The following is a 13,059-nucleotide window of genomic DNA, read 5'->3' as shown; positions in this document are numbered from 1 at the left end:
AGATGAGATTACATGATCTAGTATGTTCTTGTCACTGTCTTCACCATCTTGCATAAAAGAGACAACAGTACCTAAACTTAAGCGTAGATTACCTACGTATTGTAACACCTCATTGAATAGGGACCTCTGACTAAAGCTGAGATCTATAAACTTTGCTCAGATTTTAATTACGTAAAACTTGCTAAGGTACATTTGTAGCTACATACGTAGTTTTGGGTGAGATGTGCTTGTCTCGCACGCGCGACGTCAGGAGGCGAGAGGCGAGAGCGGAGCCGCGACGGGAGGACACCGATACCAAAAATAACAATAGTTGTAACTGCAATATATAGATTATTAAGTTGTAGAAGAATATGCAATTATTTTTTTATTTTTATGTGTATATAGCCGCGTGGTTAGCGATCCTACCTACTAAGCTAGAGGCCCCGGGTTCGAATCCCGGTAGGTGCAAGCATTTATATGATGAATATGAATGTTTATTTCCGATTCCGATTATATTAAATATATCGTTGTCTTGTAACCCATAACACAGGCTACATATGCTTAACTTGGGGCAAGATAATTTGTGTAAAAAAAAAGTGTGTCAATATTATTATTATATACTATTAGAACAGTTTTTTAAACACAGTTATTTTATTGTTAAAATTTAACAGTATGATCGACAAATAATAAACCAAAATCAATTTTAAAAATAAACTTACTTAATGATTTCTAGTTTTGATACTATTATATTATTTTTAAAATATTTATATGTAATATTTTGTATACATACTCAGTTAAAAAACTAACTTACCCGCACTTTGTATTTTATCTATGACCCTTATATCATACATACTGAAATGTGTACTTATCTGTACTTTACGACTTTTCCATAACGTTTTCAAACTTTCGCAATAACACGCACACCGTTGTGGGTCGTTAACCATTAAGTAATATATATAACTTTCATTTGAGTTTAAGAACAAAATAATAATATTTAACTGAAATTAAATGCACAAGTATTCATATTACAGAAAGAAGGTTTTACAAAAAGAACTGTCAGACGTATTTAGACGTCTAGATTATGACAGCTGTCAAAACACTGAAGAAAAATTGATGTTGACAGTAATACAAAGTGACATACAAATCGCGAGTGTAAGGCGGAGATATACCAGTGGGAGGCTCCTTTGCACAGGAAGCCAGCTAGATTATGGGTACGACAACGGCACCTATTTCTGCCGTGAACCAGTTATGTGTAAGCATTACTGTGTTTCGGTCTGAAGGGCGCCGTAGCTAGTGAAATTACTGGGCAAATGAGGCTTAACATTTTATTTCTCAAGGTGACGAGCGCAACTGTAGTGCCGCTCAGAATTTTTGGGTTTTTTGAGAATCCTGAGCGGCACTGCATTGTAATGGGCATGGCGTTTCAATAACCATCAGCTGAACGTCCTGCTCGTCTCGTCCCTTATTATCATTAAAAAATAATATAGAGAGCATTTAGACTTTACTTACGATAAACTTAACTGAATACAAGCTTGGCATAATCTTTGATTACGTTTTAATAGTCATTTGACAGCTGATATTACGCTGAGGATAAGTTAAGACAACCCAATGCAAGAAGCACAAATACCTTTTAGCCTTAAATAACCATGGCTCTTAAGATCATATAGCCCATCCTTAATTAGTCATAATCATGGCACCCGTTCGATGACATCAGGCAAACTTGAAGTACCTAGAGTAAACAATTACTTTGGCGATAGAACTTTAAAAAAAAGAATACCATATCTGCTTAATAGTTTGCAGGCGACATCCGACGGGAACCAAACAAAAATAAATTAAAAAAAACTATTGAATGAATATTTATTGTTGTACTAACATTTGTAAAATAGGCTTTAAGATTTATTTTATGAGACTCGCTCGATCCTGTAGACAAACTGTGTAAACAGTTTTACAGGACTTTGTATTATATTAAGAAGAAACTGTATATTTATAAATAAATATTAAAAAAAAAAGTCAAGTTCACGTTTTCTCACACCCAGCTAAGTTTTACATAAGTAAAGCCTGAGCAAAATCTCAGCCTAAGACGTAGCTTGTCACGCATACTAAAGTAATAAACCTGGCCTGTTTTCATCGGTTGTCTAGCAGAAAGAGACTATCTAGACCAGTGAACGCATATAAAATATGTGGACGTATTAATTATCTGAGATGTCACCTGTCACCTCTTATGAAAACCTTTATTATTCATAAAACACCATTATTTGTATGTGTTACCTAGTGATAGGGTTTAAGTCGGTGCTTGCCCGCTTGGGTTGTATTCTAGTTCTAGACGAAGCTATCCCGCTCAAAGTAACGCGTGGCGAGTGTAGGTACCTGCTATAACATTAATTGGCTTGGCACCGACTTCCAACCTATCAATGGCTATATACATTGGAATAAAAGTATTTTATTAAAATAAAAGGTATCTTCATGAGAGGTGTATTAAAGTGTGTTTTTGAAGTAGGTTTTATTAAACGTAGTTTATTTTTTATTTTTTACTTATTAGTGTCATTAGGTAAACTATAAGATTTCGTTGCTTTTTATTAAGTCATATGTTAAATAGTATTTTTTTAAGTACCTACCGGATAGGCCGACAAAGGTTCCGCGTGCCTTACGACCATTCCCAATATTCAGTCTATCTCCGGTTGTGGCCTACTTGAGATAAAATATCGTAACTATCGTTGACTTTTCTGTCCCAATCAACTTATCGACGGTAAGTCATCATATCCGTACACGCTGTCTGTCAATGGGACGACGTATAGCTTACCAAGGATAGAAGTTTGCATGGAAATTGCAACAGTGAACTGGCGATAAGAATGACTTGTCGGGTATATTGGGACAGCTTCAGATTATTGACAGCTAATTACTCGCAGTAGAAAGTACTAATTTATCTCTATCTGTAGATAGTATATTGGGAACGACCGTTAAACAATATACATCACGTTCTTGTGAGACACTTAAGAGACCCCGCAAACTGCAGACTGATTTAACAGTCGGCCGATAGTTTGCTGACGGTTCAGTTTGAAGGCAATCGTGTAGCCCATCAAACTTTTTTGTCGGCCAATACTGAATCGTTATAATGTGCGCACTCTCATACATCTTCATACTGATTAAGAAACCAACCAAACTATCGGCCGATCAAAAGTATGCAGTTTGCGGGGTCTCTAAAATACCATGAAGAACGCTTGTTAGCTATGAATGACAGGTACCCTAAGACAACCCTAAAACACACTTATCGAGATACGGGTTAGTGATAATAATATATGCATAATCAAACTAAATGAAAACTCATAAAAAACCAGTACACGAACTAAAACATCATCCAAATAAACAAAAATGTTCATAAAATGAAATCTACTGGGAGTAACTATTTCAATTTTATGGGACCAAATGGCTAATATTCCACAAATAAAGAAGAATCACGAAAATCTGATCACAAATCTCAGCGTAATCTCAGTACATACATTAAAAAAATACTGATCGAATTGAAAACCTACTCCTTTTCGGAGTCGGTTAAAAATGAAATAAAGAGTTAGCCACTACGCAAGTCATTGGGCTTTAAAAAAATACAAAATCACTCTTTTCATTTAGATCATAGGTTCTCAACGTGGGCGATTACGCCCCCTTGTGGGCGTTTGAGACTTTCGGGGGGGCAGTAGAAGACCCAGAGAAAATTAGGGGGCATTGAGATGGCGCAGATGGGGCGTGGGTAAATTAAAAAATATAGTCTAGTCATAAAAAATTACACGAAAATACTCAAGAAAAAAACATATTCTCAGAGTGGGCGGTGAACAAAATAAGGTTGAGAAACTATGATTTAGATCAAACAACCATTTACCACCACTTCGATAATGGTTGAGATATAATGAGAAGAAGTGGCAAGAAACTCACTCTTGTTAGTCACAACATTTACTGATACATCTTTTAATAAATTATTTTAATTACAATCTACAATGCAAAGTGATGCAACAAAAAAACTCAAACGTCATGACTTTGAGTTATTATAGTAGACATTTACTTACTACAATTGAGTTTTTAGGTCCAACAACCGATCTTTCTAGTAAACACGATTCATATATTGGATGCAGTATCGTACAAACTAATTTGTATTGTATTACAGTTTTTGTCAAAGTAAAATAAACTTTATTTAGTTAGGCTTAAAGTTTTGAATCGTCGCTATATAAAAATATAAAAATGGCTCTGTCGTAAATCCTATTACTCCACTGCTGAATATCTAAATGGCGGACAGCCTGGGACTAGATTGTGATTATTTTATAGCGATAGAAATGACTGTACAATATTGTATATTTTTATTGAAAAGAGCGCAAAAAAAGTAAGCTGGGAGAGTTTCTTGCGCCGCTTCTTCTCTCTCAGAGCGCCATTTGTTTCCGAAGCGGTAGTAGTATCTAGTAGTTATTAGAAATGACATCAAAAAGAATTCTAAAGGAATCAATTTTGAGAAAATAAATGCCTTTTATAAATATTTCTTTTAAATTATTGAATCTACCGTTTATAAGTAGGGCTCGTGAGAAGAACACACAAGAAACTCAACGCCTACTCTTTTCAATCAAATAGAGTATTTCACAATGGCTGTAATATACACAAGAAATAAGTTTGTAAGGTGCTACATCTAATATATGTGTCTTGTTCAAAGCTTAAAGCGTTTTAAAAGTAATAAAAAATAAACGATATTAATATAAAAAATCGTATATTGCATGCCTTTACAGGAACAGACATAAACTGATGATGCCTACTACTCGGCTAAGTCGAGTTAGTAAGTCTTTTGTGGGGCGATGTATATGCTTTTACAACAAGATCCCAGAAAATGTTCAAAACAAAAGTATTACGTTATTCCAAAGAATTAATAAAAAAACGTTTGTGTGGTAAAGGTTACTACAACATAAATGACTATCTTAATGATACCACAGATTGGGAATGGAGTGACCGCCCTCAGGCTATTAAATAATAAGTTTAATTGTACAATATTACTTTGTAAACATATTTATTCGATGAAAAAAAAGCCAGCTGAGATTGTTGCGCCCATTCTGGTGCCCAGGTCTGAGGCATTAATTTTGGAATGGGTGGTAGTTTTTTGACTTTCAATAAGTGATGTTGTTTGTGTAAGGATGCTTCGTGAATATGTTGGTCGTGGTAAATTCACCGAATATTATGTTATACAAGATTTGTTTTATAAATAAAATATTTTACTTTGGCTTTGAAACACATCCCTCGGGGTTTTCACAGCGAGCTTGAAGCTGCTGAGAGTTTCGTATCAGTTCTTCTCCCCATGTCATATCCCCTTTACGAACTGATGTAGTTTCATGATGTTTACCACGGGTTTCCACGGAAGACCAGCGTTGTGGATTCTTTCGAAACCACAACTATGCTGAGTTGGGGGCCCATTGGCGTCATTAGATCATAATTAGATTAGTATAACTTTAAGAACTATTATCAGAATGTATAATGACGTCAATAAACATTTTTTCTTTCTTTCTTTCTTACCAAGTGTTGTTGCAATATGTTATGATAATTTCACTCCCTATGGTAAATAAATATATTTTTATTCTATTCATATTCCACAAGGTGTCTCAACGCTCAGGCTCTCATCTATCGAGCGTTCTTAGACTATGCTCCGACTTACGTAAAACTTAGCTTAGTGTGAGCTAAGCATAATCTTTTATTTTCATTTTATAGTCATTTGACAGCTGAAATTATGCTGAGCACAAGCTAAGGCAGCCCAATGCAAAATTCGTGTTATATTACACTCAGCTAATTTTTACGTAAGTAAAGTCAAAGTATCTCTCTATAGATCTCAGTTTCAATGCGTAGTCTGTGATCGAACGTGTTTTGTCTCTTTCATGCACAGTTAAGAGAGCGAGATAAGTAGTGGCGACAGTAGAGCCCCCATTAAGGCCAAGGGTAAAATATAGCATTTGGAGTTATGAACACTACTTAATCATGTTATAAATACCCGTAAGTCTTATTTGTTAGTTTCTAATGCTTGCTGTTGGTTATAGTTAACACTCGAGAGCCTTTTTGAACTACCACTTTTCTTTGCAGTTAAACAAGTTTTTTTTTCATGGCATGACGCATTTGTTTAGTACTACTCTCAGAAAAGTTATTCTTATAGCTTGTACTTTTTTGTGTAGGTAAATTTATTCAGATTAGTCATGAATAACGAGGATTGTAGGCATATAAACTGTTAAAATGTTACGTTTTCCACGCAAGAATTTCGAAAATATTAGCTTTGTTGTATAGATGGCGGGTCGACAGCCGTGCACTTATATCGCTCAAGATCGCTGGCATTTAGTGTCACCTTATATCGCCATATTGTTTCACTTGACGCGATGTTGAGCGTATTTTGACTTCAAACTCGAGACTAGGACGTTGGTTTTTACGTATTGTTACGCCATAGGTATACTTCTGCTACGATGCAGATGGTTGCGCAAACGGATGTCACTTGGCGACTGTACGTGAATCACTGTTCGTGTCGCAACTCTGCTTGGAACGGTTTAAATGGGCCGCGTTTGGATCTATGAAAGCCTGCATACACAGAGCATCGGTGGTGAAAATATTAAGCTATAAACACATGAACAGATTTGGTCCGGCCGAACTATCGGACGAGGTCCGGGGGCCTACTCCTAAAATCGATATTCGATAAATCGTGGCATGAGTCGTATCGAATCCTACTCTTAGTTACATCGTAATCAATGTCAAAACGATGATTGAACGAACGAAACATTATTCGATATTATCGGTCCTAACCCTACTCTTAGTTGAAAATGTCAGAGACGAATATTCGAATTTCACAAATACTCAAACGTCACTTTTACGATAATTTTTACTACTAAGTCATTTTGTTGATCGTTTAAGCGTAGAAATAATGCAAATGGCCGCCTGAGAAGTAGGAAGTCGACGAGAAGGGTTGAGTTCCTTTTTTTTTACATTTTATTATCCGCAAGTTTTGTATTATTTATTCAATTTTAAATGGTAATAATATAATAATATTCATTACATATATTTTTTACATTTACATCATGTGTAAATGATACCAAATTTGTCGTGCAGTCTGGCATGGTCCTTAGCCCTTAAACTATGTTTTGACTTTTGACACTTAACAGCGACGTAGCACAGATGTTTAGGTTTGAACATATTTCATTCACACTAACATCGTAAAAAAATCAAAATATTAGTCTATGGTAACGATAAACGATAAGGAATTCGAACATTCGTTAGAGTAGGATAGTTGCGATATATTCGGAGTATTATTTTATCGTTCCGAATGTATCGTAGTCGATTTTGCGAGTAGACCTGCGAGTAGTAGGTACTGGACCATATTCGATATACCATCGATTAATATTGTTATGATTACGGTCCGGTCTGTACCGAGTATGACGCCGTAACAAATCCGACCACGTGTTTAGGCTATTAGGGCCGTTATCTTCCATCCGGAAGGCGAACGATGGATCGACCGGAAAGTTCGATCCTCGCCACAATAATATAACAATTGTTTGTTTTTGAAGTTATACCTACTTCATTTGGCGCGTTACGACAAAATTAACTAAGTTCTAGTCATTATTAGTCTTAAGTTAGGTTAAGTGATAGCAAATAGCCAAGTTTTCCCAGTTTACTGGATTTTACCCCACTAACGTTATGTATTAGTTTTTTAAGCATAATAAAGTTTTATCCCTCAACACGTAGATAGGGTTGTAGAAATAAGTTTTCTGATACCTGCATATGTAAGGCTTAATTGTAAATTGCTTTAATAAGTAGATTATAAGTAATTTTGCATATATATTTTACTATCAAATACAGAAATTTGGAATTTGAATTTTTTTTTGGTCAAAATTATCGCGCGCACACCTACGCCCAAATTCGATACCCTGAAGTTAGTTGGTCAACTAAACCATTTGTAGCATACTTCATTTTACTAATATATATTCTTTGCTATGGCTACCATAAGCCTCTTATATTGTAATTTTTTTATGAAAATAAGGGAGGAGACGAGCAATACGTTCAGCCGATGTTAATTGATACTGCCCATTACAATGAAGTGCCGCTCAGGATTCTTGTAATACCCAAAAATTCTGAGCGGCACTACAACTGCGCTCGTCACCTTGAAACACAATAATGCTCACATATTACTGCTTCACGGCAGAAATAGGCGCATTTGTGGTACCCATAATCTAGGCGGCATCCTGTGGTAAAGGATCCTCCCACTGGTAACATGTTTGCAATTCCCTAATTTGGGACTGGATGATATTATGTGTGAAGGGTGTCAATTATTGTTATTGATATTTATATCCAGCTTAATGTTTGTGTTGCCAGCGATGAAATACGTAAGCAGACGCTCACGGTCGCTCAGAGGGTAATGGAGAAGGCTATGCTCGGAGTTTCCCTGAGAACCGCAGAACCGAGATATCCCAAATGATTGCGAAACTGAAGTGGCAGTGGGCAGGGCACATAGCTCGACGGACAGATGGCCGTTGAGGCAGTAAATTCCTCGAATTGCGACCACGTATCGTAAGATGCAGCATTGTTAGGACACCCCTACAAGATGGACCGATGATCTGGTCCGGGATAGGTTGGATGAGGGCAGCGCAGGACCCGTCGTCGTGGAAATCGTTGGGGGAGGCCTTTGACCAGCAATGGACATCTTCCGGCTGATATGATGACATAAAATTTACTTGTTATGTGAACATAATTCTTAAAATGTTTATTTACCTATTATAGTTTACAACTTCTAGCATAACCTCAACGTAGATATAAAAAAATAATTAGTTAATCTTTAAAAACTACATTCATACAGGTTTTTTTTTTTTTAGATTAAGTGCTCAAATTTAACCCAGCCGTAAAGTAGTGCGTATTTGACAAAATTAAAATAAATATATATGAGATACCCCACAATCCGGGAGGCGATACTAGCGACATCCTGAACAAGTATGTTTCGGCCGGGGACGTATGCTACTAACCCACATACCTGGGAACCTGTTTCCAACTTGTTTAAGACCGTCGCGATTGACGCGCCTTCAACATTTTAGAGTTCCCTGTGAAATTGCCAATTGCGAGACTGGTTCCGTTCAAATTAGTAATAAAATCAATACTTGAGCTATTGTTTATTATTATACTAAAGTTAAATTTTTGCTTCGAGTCCCGGATCGTTCGTAAATTATGGTATAAATTAAATTTACTATATTTAATACCAGAAGTGAGGGATTTCACTCAAAAATATCAAACTGTTTAGATTTTTAAGAGCGACATCTCAAGTAAATTCCCTAATATGCAATTATTGAGGTTATAAGCTGTAAAGTACATCCTGTACACGGAGCAACACCCTGAGGGTTGAACGCTTGTTCAATTCATTCAAGATTTACGATCGATGTGTCACTCGAATGGTTGGCTCATTTGGTAAGAGCGCTCGGACGGAACAACAGGCGCGGGTTTGAGTCCCGTATCGTTCGTAAATTAAGGTATATTTAATCCCTAACTGTTAAGGCAATTGAGTTTTTGTATGTTTGACTGCGCTAATGTTTTGACATACTAGTCAATTGATATTTTGTTTTTTTATGGTTATTTAAGTTATATAATGTAGAAAACTAGCATTAAGCCACACCAGTCAGCCAGCCTTAAATATTGATTATTGCGAAGTAGGTCAAAAACTCTCCAATTATCAGAGCTGGTGAAAAATAAAACATTCTTCTTAGAAAATACTCAATCATTAACCAGCATGACGCAGTGCCCTGTTCAAAATATATTATTAAGGAACAAATAGGCCTTAGAAATTATTACAAGCATAGTGGATTACAAAATAGGCCTGAGAAATTATTACGAGTATAGTGGATTACAAAATAGTAATATACCATATTTTATGGAAGCGAACGACCCGCCCCATGTCGCCGCCACAAGAAATGACGCGTGCATGATGAAGCCACAAGAACCCTCACAATATACGCCTGACGCTCCAATAACAATGTGGTGGTAGTTAAGTATTAGCTTATAAGGCTTATTGACGAGAATCATAATCACGTTCCTTGATAATATATTATTTATAGTTTTATACTACTAACTCTTAACAATTTCTCCAAAATGTTTTTTCTTCAAGTACCCTCATTATTATGCATATTTGGACTTATTGCCAAGAGATATCTTGTCCAGAGTATCGGGACAGCGGTAATCTACTCCGAATAATCTTCTTATTTCATAAAAACATACCTACCTCCTGTTTTGATGTGAAACATCTATAGCCGCACGTAAAACCGATTTCTGGCGTGGCGACGCGTCGCCTTGTCACTGTAATACCGTCCTCAGAGGCAACATCGAATATAACTATTACCGAAGTCACTGATTAAACGAATTAAGTAGTCACGATTTGAAATAAATTCGTAATTTTTTTGTATTTAATGAAAATAAATGTTTATTCAATAAATAGTCATCGTTATCTGGAAAAAAAATCGTAATATTTTATTTTATCATTATGACATATTTAGTTCCTATCACAATATGTTCTTTTCTGCATATTACTTTTACAAAGTAATGTCGATGTTTCACATCTGCCAGGCGTCCCGTGACGGCTCACATTTTTTTTATTAAAGAATATCATTGCCTATGACTCGTGTAAGATAACCCAAAAAAAGATTAAACTTTCATAAACAGTTAATTAAGTATAATAATATTACGTACCTATTTACAATTATACGAGTAAATAATAATTTTCATAGATTCATACGACGAATAACTCGTACTCGGAAATCGAATCTGTGATATTTTGTTCTCAAAACAATAGAGATCAGCCTCGTTTCAGTGGCTAATACATATTTGAAAATGTATGGTAATGGTACCTATCTATGTTTTTATGACAGTAAGGGACGAGACGAGCAGGACGTTCAGCTGATGGTAATTGATACGCCCTGCCCATAACAGTGCAGTGCGGCTCGGGATTCTTGAGAAACCCAATAATTCTGAGTGGCACTACAATAATTGTGCTCGTCACCTTGAGATATAAGATGTTGTCTCATTTGCCCAGTAGGTAATTTCACTAGCTACTAACTACCGCTTTACGGCACAAATAGGCGCCGTCGTGGTACCCATAATCTAGCCGGCATCCTGCGCAAAGGAGCCTCCCTCTGATAAGTTTACAATCCTGAGTAATTTGAAATTCAAAATTTATTGAATATTTCATTCAGTCAATACCTTTAGATTTTATTAAATGCTATATTGCCCGTACCTACCTTTTTGCGCATAGCGACTTTGGCTTATTTTTTTTATAACAATTTACAACCTAGGTAATAATTATTTTTTTAAAAACGGTCGGAAAAACCACGTTTAAAATTAGAAACGTATTCAAATCAATAATTACAATAGGTACAACTGAGTAAAAACTAAACCATACGACTACAAGCTTTGGCATTAATCTAATTAATACTATTTAATATTATTACTTACTTACTCGAAAAGTACGTTGGATAATTCCGAAGTGTGTTAATCGCAGCAAAAATACACTTTTCTTATTACAACTTTCACCGTACACAATCACACGAGTTCCGCATCAATAAATTATTAACTATATTTACTAATTTTACAATTTACATACGATTGTTTTGTTTAAATTAAAAGCGTGACGAAATAAAGAGTTATTAAATTGTATTTTAAACAGAATGGCGCCATTTTCTTAAGTACATTGCGCGCGCAGCACTAACCGGAGCTAACTGACGCGTTTCTTCAAAAGAAATCATTCAGACATACAAGAAACAAGGATAGATAATGTGTGTGAAATGTGATAGAAAGAGTGCGGTATAGGGTGTCGTGTAGCGGTAACTTTTTTCTCCTTTCTCGCTCAACTTTCTAAAAAGCTGCCAGAGTTGTTTTTAATCTTCCATAAATAATATAGTTGTAATACAAACCGTATTATAATAATATTAATAAATGCTTTTATTTTTAAATTGTAAAATAAATATTATTAATGGTATACGAGTAGCTGTGCTGTACAATTTTTTAATACTGTATTTACTAAGCCCAGGCATGAGATTAGTACTAATTGGAAAAATAAGCAATGTAGTAAAAAATGTATATTGTACTTCGGTGACTTTGTTATATGATAGATAATTTCGACCTCCATGAACATGGCTCGTTGGTCTAGGGGTATGATTCTCGCTTCGGGTGCGAGAGGTCCCGGGTTCAAATCCCGGACGAGCCCACTGATATTTTTTGTCTTTTTTTTATTTCAGTTATCAATTAAGTATTTTATAGGTTGGAATATTTACTTTCATGCCGCAAACAGCACCATTGAAGTATGATATCTATTTATTTCTTCATTATAATTGCATATTATGCAAATAGTTAGACATTTTATAGATTTTATAATTAAATCTAAACGAAACAGTAAATAGAAGTATCTATACAATTAAATAATTGTTGTAATCCTCGTCTTCACCGAAACTTACCACCTTGCAACCTTATAAGTAATATAAAATGTACTCTGTGCTTGCAACTGTGAAAATAATTATTATTAAGTGTTAAATATACTTATTAGGTCTATAGTTAACTAATAGTAGATATGTAGGGAACATAGATATAGGTAATAATATAATATGACTAGCTGACCCAGCAAACGTTGTATTGCCGATATTAAAATCGCGATACAAAAGTAACTGTTGATCGTAGATGGGTGAAAATTTGAAGTTGTATGTATTTTTTAATGCTGACTCATAATCAAACAAATTTAAAAAAAAATGGTAAAAAAATTAAAAAAAAAAAATTGTGTTGACCTACCTTAACATTTAGGGGTATGAAAAATAGATGTTGGCCGATTCTCAGACCTACTCAATATGCTCACAAAATTTCTTTTAAGGTTTACAATATGATGTTATATGCATCCATCGATCGTTTCTAATTTCTATATAATCTTTTTATATTTATTTTTCTTAGTACAGCGCCATCTAGTAATGAAACATAGATCTATGAGGAAAGCTAAAATGATCCAAGCAACCTTACTTATACTTTCCCTTTGCCCAAACTAGTCTAATGTAAAAAATTACAAAAATGTTACTT

At 35.2% G+C, this 13,059-nt stretch overlaps 2 protein-coding genes and 1 non-coding gene across 4 annotated transcripts in view; 1 reads left to right on the top strand and 2 right to left on the bottom strand.

Annotated features, from left to right (window-relative positions):
- LOC126971345 (uncharacterized) overlaps nt 1–11,717 on the bottom strand; it is a 63,513-nt gene extending 51,796 nt beyond the window's left edge. Inside the window, exon 1 of one of the 2 annotated variants that reach the window (XM_050817600.1) lies at nt 11,455–11,717. The gene's annotated coding sequence lies outside the window, so the exon portion shown is untranslated. The remainder of the gene's footprint in view (nt 1–11,454) is intronic. The other variant, XM_050817599.1, reaches the window with a different exon arrangement.
- Nucleotides 1–13,059, bottom strand: part of LOC126971377 (uncharacterized) — a 453,035-nt gene that overhangs the window by 181,292 nt on the left and 258,684 nt on the right. The window lies entirely within an intron of this gene.
- Trnap-cgg (transfer RNA proline (anticodon CGG)) lies at nt 12,134–12,205 on the top strand. Its single transcript has one exon. It is a non-coding gene; the product is annotated as a tRNA-Pro (tRNA).

Source organism: Leptidea sinapis, chromosome 23 (assembly GCF_905404315.1).
Source record: "Leptidea sinapis chromosome 23, ilLepSina1.1, whole genome shotgun sequence".
NCBI lineage: Eukaryota > Metazoa > Arthropoda > Insecta > Lepidoptera > Pieridae > Leptidea > Leptidea sinapis.
The sequence above is the reverse complement of the archived record's forward strand: the minus strand, read 5'-3'. Positions and strand labels throughout refer to the sequence as shown.